Consider the following 8,504-nt stretch of genomic DNA (forward strand, 5'->3'; position numbering starts at 1 on the left):
AATAATTTATTTAAAAAATATTAATATAATAAATAAAAAATAATTTAAAAAATATATTATTTAAAGAATAAAAAGACAAATAAACATCTAACCAATTTGAATTTAGAGACAATAAAGCTCCTGTTCATTTCTAAACATGATACGCATCAATATTTTTCATTTAGAATTAACAAAAAACACTCATAAAAATCGCATTGTGTTATAAAAATAAAAAATATAAATTAAAGTAGATTGCTTTTATTTTGAGAAATCATGTTATTATTTTAAAAATGGATAAAAATCAAATTAATAATTCACTCTTTTAAAAATAATTAAATTGGTATCTTAATTTACAAAGTGTAAATATTGGTTCATTCATAATTCAACAGCCATTAACACAATGTTATTATAAAACATTACATTATAATGTGTCATCTCTAACATTAACATAATATAATGTGCCTAAAACTTTAATATATATAAGCAAATAAGTGTTTTAAATTAGTTAATTAGATTTATTGTAGTATCAATACCAATATAAAATTAATTAATTAAAATGAGTCTACTTAATTAATTTATAATATTTATATATTTGATCATATTAAAATCTCAATAACATAACTTTATTATTGAAGATATCACTTCAGTATTATAACAAGACACTTATTCAAATGAAAATATTAAAAATATTATTTTATAAAAATTTTTATATAAAAAATGTGCTTTATTTATTTAATTACACTTTTAAAAAATAATATTTTTATAATATATTAAATCAAACCCTACAATTTATTATTTAATGATAAAAAAATACATATTCATATAAAGACAATTATAAAATCTTCATAATAATATCCACTATTTATAACTATCTATATCAACACTTTGTTAACAACATTAAAATTAAAGATAAATACAGACTCACGATTTATAAATTTACAGATTAATTTAATTATTTTTAAAAATCAAAAGTTATTTTAATAAAATTTTAAAAATCAAGTTGAGTATTACCTTTTTATTCATGTAAATTATTGAAAATCATACTTACTTTAATATGGTATGTTTAAAGATTTCCCAATTTAAAGTTTTAGTAGTCACATTTTTGTATTAATTATTCATTGTACAGTAGTAAAGAATAAATACATGAAATTTATATTGTTCTACATAAATAATTTTACTTGATATATAAATCCCTAAACAGCAAACAAAAGCGGAATAATATAAATTTTATAATTGTAATACTCACATCATTAAAGTTTAACAGTAGGTTTAGAATAAAACCATGATGCATTAGAAGTTTTGATGAAACTAATTACCGAAATAAAATTATTAGTATTGATACGGATACAATAATCAAATTATTTTATAAGTCATTATTTATAACTTTAACATATAATATTTATAACTATATATTTATTATATTTAATATTATATTCAGAATTTATTTTATTTAATATATATTATATTAAATAAAATAAATTTAAATTTTTTTTTATCTTTCTAATATTATCGATATAAAATAATTCATGCATAAGTGTGCACGAGAAAGCATACGAAAGACAAAGTATACGTCCAATAGTAAAGAGTAATGATAAGAGTTTTTTAATTTTGATATGGGATTGGCGTTGGCGTTTTTCAACGTTATGGAGGTTTGGGGTGTTTGACGGAAATGTGACGGCGCAGCTAAAGAAATCGGTGGCACCGATTGGGGGGAAGGAAATCGGTGGGACCGATTTTTGGGAACGGGAGGTGCTGAAATCGGTGGCACCGATTGGTGACCCGTTGCCACATGTCGCGCATGCAGCTGGCTCCCGTGGTGGCCCGTGACCCTTATCTCTATTTCCCCTACCGTATACCCCTCTCTCTTTCACTCTCCAACACTCTCTCTTTCACTCTCAACTTTCCCTTTCTACTTCCTCTCAACCCCACTCCTTCACCATTGTTGGACCACCACAGATCAGGGAAAGAATAAGAAAAAAATGCCAAAAAAAAGGAAAACTAAGGAAGTAAATCAACCGGAGCTTCATATTGTTAATTATCTTGGAGATTCAAATCATGTAAGTTTTTTTTTCATAATTTTATTTAATGATAATGATAGTGATAATTTTAGATTTTATTAACAGTATATATTGTAATGACACTAAGTAGAAACACTACAAGAAAAAAGTCCTGTCGGCACACTTTTTTCTTGTCACGCTTTTAAAGCGTGCCCAAAAGTGGTTTATGGGCACACTTTTGCGAAGGTGGCCACTGATTTGTGATTTGGGCACGTTTTTTTTTGCCACGCTTGAAAAACGTGGCCATAGAAGAAAATCGGCACGTTTTTACGAGGGTGGCCACTTATTTAAAATTTGGCCACGCTTTTTTATTGCCACGCTTGAAAAGCGTACCTATAGAGAGAAATCAATACGCTTTAAAAGAGTGACTAATTTTTTTTAACAGTCATATTTTTAAAGCGTGCCGATATACTGTGTTTATATAGGCACCCTACAAAAGCGTACCAATAGAGTGCCACCCTATTTTTTACACACTTCACTTTTTTCTAAGTTAACTTTTAACCTATAGAAGTTATAACTGCTCATACACTTCACTTTTATTTCCAAATTCATTTTTAACCTAGAAGATAACCTAAAAGCAAGCCATCGCACCCAGCAAGCCGTCGCACTAAGTTCATCACTGCCCATCGCCAAGGCCGTTGCACCACACAGCTCGCCGTCATGTTCATCTAACCCTCACACCCAGCCCTTCATCTAACCCTCACACCCATCCCTCTTTCTGTCGCACCCAACCCCGCGCCATCAACGATCTCTCGCACCCAACCCTCGCACCATCGACACAACCCTCGTTAGATTCGGAACCCTCCATCGGCGCTGCTCCGTCCACGCACTCAGTGGTCTCTGTCTCGGCGTGCCCTCCTACTCCCTCAGTGGTCTCTGTCTCGCAAACCCTCGTTGGATTCGGAACCTCAATCGTTGCTCACTCTATTTCGCAAACCCTCAATCGCCGATCCTCCCTCCGTGGTTCAGCACCCGTCGCGTTGCCGTCTCCCTCTCTGAAATCGTCGCGTCGCCGTCTCCCTCTCCCTCACTCGTCGCACCTTCGTCAGCCATGTTCAACGTTCGCAGTGCCGTGGTAAATTATTTGGTCAATTTTTTCCTTGATCTAATTATTTGATTTTGAATTTGATTTTCTTGGTTCTTCATTTTTTTCTAGATTTCTTTTTTGTTCTAATATGATCCATCGTTTAGGGTTTTTTTTCCAAACTTTTTGACATTTGGTTCTGTTCTGCTGCAGCTGTGGTAGTGCTCAGCTACTGATATGTGGTGCTCATTCTTTGAGTTTATTCTTTGCTGAATCTCGTTTGGCAGAGAATACCTCTAGATTTTTTGCAAGGTGACAAATTTAGAGCAGCAACAGATAATTACATTAGGCCTCTCCTAACTAAGGTATTCAAGTTTCTTGTTAGCTTCAAATTATGCCTCGTTCAGGCTTTTCGAAGTTGATTGTGATTTCTTTCTTTTGTATTCTCTCCAGGGAGTTCCATCTCTTTTCTCTGATCTTTCGTCTTTGTATAATCAGCCTGGGAAGGTCAGCTTTATCCCTTACATTTCTATCACTGAAAAACTATGAGATATTTGATTGTATTTTTTCTTCCATCATGTTATATAATGGAAGAAGATAAGCTTCCTATGGGTTCTGATTGTTCTTTTTATTCTTTTGAACTTTGTTCAGGCAGACATTTTGGAACAACTTATTCTTGTATTTTTTTTCACAGCGCTCTTCAAGCTAAGGTATATTAAAGATCAGATAGCGAAGTAGGTAGCTTAATTGCTTCAGTGAATATAGGTTTTAAAGGCTAGCTAGTAATTAATTACTACTGTATATATAGATAGAGAGTGGTCACTACTACAGCCTGTATGTTCTTGTTTAATTATTTGTTATTAGTTGTGTGTATATTTAAATGTTTGCATCCTTGTTTTGGTTTCCAGAGGTAATTTGTAAAGGAGGAATTCAAGAAATTATTGTAGCATTTACTATGAGCATCGCATCTGCTAAAATGAATAAATATGACAAAGGGATTTGAGATTAATCAAGAGAATAATGAAGGAAATGGCGGCAAGAGTAGTAATGATAATGAGGGTGAGGAAAATTCATTTGACATAAATGAAGGAGCGGCTATGAGTGATGATGAGGAATTAGAAGAAGAGAATAATAATGAAGCAAAGGAGGAGGAGGAGGATAACAATGAAGAAGGGAATTTAACAAACCCAAGTAGCAGCAGCACAGCATCAAGAGAAGGGAAGAGAGGGAGTGGTGTGAGGCAATATGTGAGATCAAAGATGCCAAGGCTTTGTTGGACTCCTAATCTTCATCTCTCCTTTGTCCATGTTGTTCAGAGGCTTGGAGGTCAAGAAAGTAATTCCACTCTCAAACATTTGTAAGAATACACTTCAATTTGACTTGGGAGGAGTTCAATTTGATAAAATGGTCTGTTTCAATCTTTTTTTAAGTGATTCTTCTGTCTTGTGTCTATCCTCTGAGTATGCTACTATTGTAGGTTCCTTATCTAGGCAACTTTCTGTGCAAAGCAGTTTTGCTGAAGCTGCTGCAATGACAGTAAGTTTTGGACATTCATGGACCAGTTCTAGCTTTAGTTCTTGAGAAGTTGAAACCATATGGAGGCCTTCAAGGTAGGGTTTTGTATCATAGCTCATTCTTAATCCACTTTGTTGCTCAGGGTTAATGATTAACATGAGTATTCTTATGTTTATTTTCTTTCCGATGCAATATTTGTGCTTAGAATCATTCGAATCTGCTAAGGCAATTTCAGTGGGTGCATCAAAAGGTGTTCAAAGGCTAGGAAATCAACTGCTAATGGTGTTACAAAACACGAAAATAAAGCTGCATCTTCGGTATGTTTGAGTTTGTGTTGGTTGATTGCTTTTAAGATAATAGAACTGAAAACATATTGTCACAAAACACTGTAGGAGTAGTGAGACAGGGTTGCTTGAGCTCAATTAACAAGTTTTGAATTTGGATTAGTTCTGCAAACACCACTGCCAATGCTTTAAACTCTGAAAACAACATAAATAAATATATAAATAATTGAAGTAGTTGTAAAATGTGTGAAGAGGAAAGGATTTGATTTTGTGCTCCTAAATCCAAAAGATTGTAAGGTGGCAGTAATGGTTAGATACCAAGCTCTAAGAGCTTATTTCAAACCATATATTGCCTTGTTTAGTTTGCAAACAAGGTTTGAATTTAAGTAAACAAAACTAGGGAGTTGAGACATGTAAATAGTCTTTGTTAGATTTCCATTTAGAAAAGCATCATGAAAATTATACTGCTTCACTGCTCAACCTTTTGATAAAGCTATGATTAAGATTATTCTAATAGTTACAGGTTTGATAATAGGTGAGAAAACCTTATCAAAATCCACACCTGCTGTTTGTGTATATCTACAAGCAACTAACATTGCTTTATGCCTAAGAATGTTTGAGTTTGTGTTGGTTGATTGCTTTTAAGATTTGTTTGGCTTCCTAACTACTTGATTCATCATCTTGATTGTGGGCTGTTGCAACAAAGGGTGCTAGGTCTGAGCCTATCTCTGTCCAAGATATAACGCTTCAGTCTCAAGCTTTATTAAATGTTAAGGATTCAAACAAGGAATTGCTAAGCTCTGTATACCATAATCTACTTTAAAATTCTGTGTGTTTCCTAACTGGATGCAGAGTTCAAACTTTTTTTTTGGCTAAGCTCTATATACATTTGATGTTTGCTAAGCTCTATATACATTTGATGTTGCTATTTATATATGTATCATTTTTTACAACCTTTAATCCCATTAGCTATTATTAGTTTATTACTTTAAAGATTTGTAGGTTGCGTGAAGGTGTGGGTATAGCACCATGCAATGCTGCTGAATATCGTGCAGTGATATTAGGAATGAGATATGCTCTTAAAAAGGGATTTTCTTTTATCCGTATCCAGGGCGACTCCAAGCTTGTTTGCATGCAGGTTGGCCATCTTTTATGCTTACATCAGTTAGTTTATTCTGGTATACATGAGCTATTTTTGTTGTTTTCTTTATAGTTTGATGAAATTTTTTATATAATTTGTAGGAGTAGTGAGACAGGGTTGCTTGAGCTCAATTAACAAGTTTTGAATTTGGATTAGTTCTGCAAACACCACTGCCAATGCTTTAAACTCTGAAAACAACATAAATAAATATATAAATAATTGAAGTAGTTGTAAAATGTGTGAAGAGGAAAGGATTTGATTTTGTGCTCCTAAATCCAAAAGATTGTAAGGTGGCAGTAATGGTTAGATACCAAGCTCTAAGAGCTTATTTCAAACCATATATTGCCTTGTTTAGTTTGCAAACAAGGTTTGAATTTAAGTAAACAAAACTAGGGAGTTGAGACATGTAAATAGTCTTTGTTAGATTTCCATTTAGAAAAGCATCATGAAAATTATACTGCTTCACTGCTCAACCTTTTGATAAAGCTATGATTAAGATTATTCTAATAGTTACAGGTTTGATAATAGGTGAGAAAACCTTATCAAAATCCACACCTGCTGTTTGTGTATATCTACAAGCAACTAACATTGCTTTATGCCTAAGAATGTTTGAGTTTGTGTTGGTTGATTGCTTTTAAGATTTGTTTGGCTTCCTAACTACTTGATTCATCATCTTGATTGTGGGCTGTTGCAACAAAGGGTGCTAGGTCTGAGCCTATCTCTGTCCAAGATATAGCGCTTCAGTCTCAAGCTTTATTAAATGTTAAGGATTCAAACAAGGAATTGCTAAGCTCTGTATACCATAATCTACTTTAAAATTCTATGTGTTTCCTAACTGGATGCAGAGTTCAAACTTTTTTTTTTGGCTAAGCTCTATATACATTTGATGTTGCTATTTATATATGTATCATTTTTTACAACCTTTAATCCCATTAGCTATTATTAGTTTATTACTTTAAAGATTTGTAGGTTGCGTGAAGGTGTGGGTATAGCACCATGCAATGCTGCTGAATATCGTGCAATGATATTAGGAATGAGATATGCTCTTAAAAAGGGATTTTCTTTTATCCGTATCCAGGGCGACTCCAAGCTTGTTTGCATGCAGGTTGGCCATCTTTTATGCTTACATCAGTTAGTTTATTCTGGTATACATGAGCTATTTTTGTTGTTTCCTTTATAGTTTGATGAAATTTTTTATATAATTTTATGTATTATCCCGTACAGGATACGGGAACATACACTAGTTATTATAAAAAGGGGCTACTAATTTTAATTACTAAGTGACAAATTTGACATGATTGAAATTAGTACTGATTTTGTACTTTGTTGTACAGTTCTCATGCATACAGGTTACTGTTGCCCAACAGCTTCTACACCTCTAATAGCTATACAAGAGTTGCGTGCAACCATTCGTGTGCTACAAATTAGTCTAGATGTTGTTTAGGAATTAGATTAGATTTTTTATAACATAGAATTGTAATTTTTTTAAATGTTTATTTTGAAATTAGAATTTGTTTTTTTTTAAATGTTTTATTCATGTTTTATCATGTACATAATTCATATAAATCAATGGAAGAGTAATTTTTTAGTAATATTTTATTTGAAAGATTAATTTATTAGTATTTCTATTTTTCTTATTTTTCTTTTTTTTTATTTGAAAAAGGATTAGGCCACGTTTTTGAAGTGCAACGACAAGTTTTTAATTTTTGGCACGCTTTAAAAGCGTGGCTGTATATCCATATTTTGGCACGCTTTAAAAGCGTGGCTGTATATCCATATTTCGGCACGCTTTAAAAGCGTGGCTACAAGGTTATATATACAGTTACGCTCTTAAGCGTGCCAATAGGTAAAAGCGTGGCAAAAAGTAAAGCGTACCAATAGATCAAGAAAAGCGTACCGATAGATCAACCGGCACGCTGGCAGATGTGACCCTTTTAAAAGCGTGTCGGTAGCTCAAAAAGCGTGGCGAAAAATTATCGGTACGCTTTTTTGCACCTTTCGGTACACTTTAAAAACGTGGCAAAAAGCTTATTTTCTTGTAGTGAAATTAGAAATTAAACATATATGTATGTATTTTATTATTAGGTGGTTAGAAATAGAAATAAAAATAGGAATAAACCTTGTATGTATGTATGTATGGAGATGAGATGAATGTTTGTTTGTTGAGATGAATGTTTGTTTGTTTGTACTGGTGATGAAGATGAAGCTCTCTGGGTAATGTATATTATTTAAAAAAAAAGAAAAAAATATTTGAAAAAATAGTACATTAAAAAAAAAGAAAGGAAAATCTGTACCTAATAAATTGGAATAGAGAGATATTAATATATTGTTGTTGTTATTGTCAGTGTTAGTAATCGAATTTAATTAATTATTACGATTAATAATAAAAATTTTATTAGTTATTTTATTTATGATCGTTAATTATTTTGATTGATAATAAAATTAGTATATATACTGTTTGAATAATAATAATAATAATAAATTAGTATGTTGTTTGGTTTATA

General features: G+C 32.2%; 1 long non-coding RNA gene across 1 annotated transcript; it reads left to right on the top strand.

Annotated features, from left to right (window-relative positions):
- The first annotated feature begins 2,783 nt into the window (after positions 1–2,783).
- Positions 2,784–3,757, top strand: LOC107475109 (uncharacterized). The gene is made up of 4 exons (XR_001589503.3): positions 2,784–3,111; positions 3,274–3,425; positions 3,514–3,567; positions 3,712–3,757. It is a non-coding gene; the product is annotated as an uncharacterized LOC107475109 (long non-coding RNA).
- The last annotated feature ends 4,747 nt before the right edge of the window (positions 3,758–8,504 follow it).

Source organism: Arachis duranensis, chromosome 1 (genome assembly GCF_000817695.3).
Source record: "Arachis duranensis cultivar V14167 chromosome 1, aradu.V14167.gnm2.J7QH, whole genome shotgun sequence".
Taxonomy (NCBI): domain Eukaryota; kingdom Viridiplantae; phylum Streptophyta; class Magnoliopsida; order Fabales; family Fabaceae; genus Arachis; species Arachis duranensis.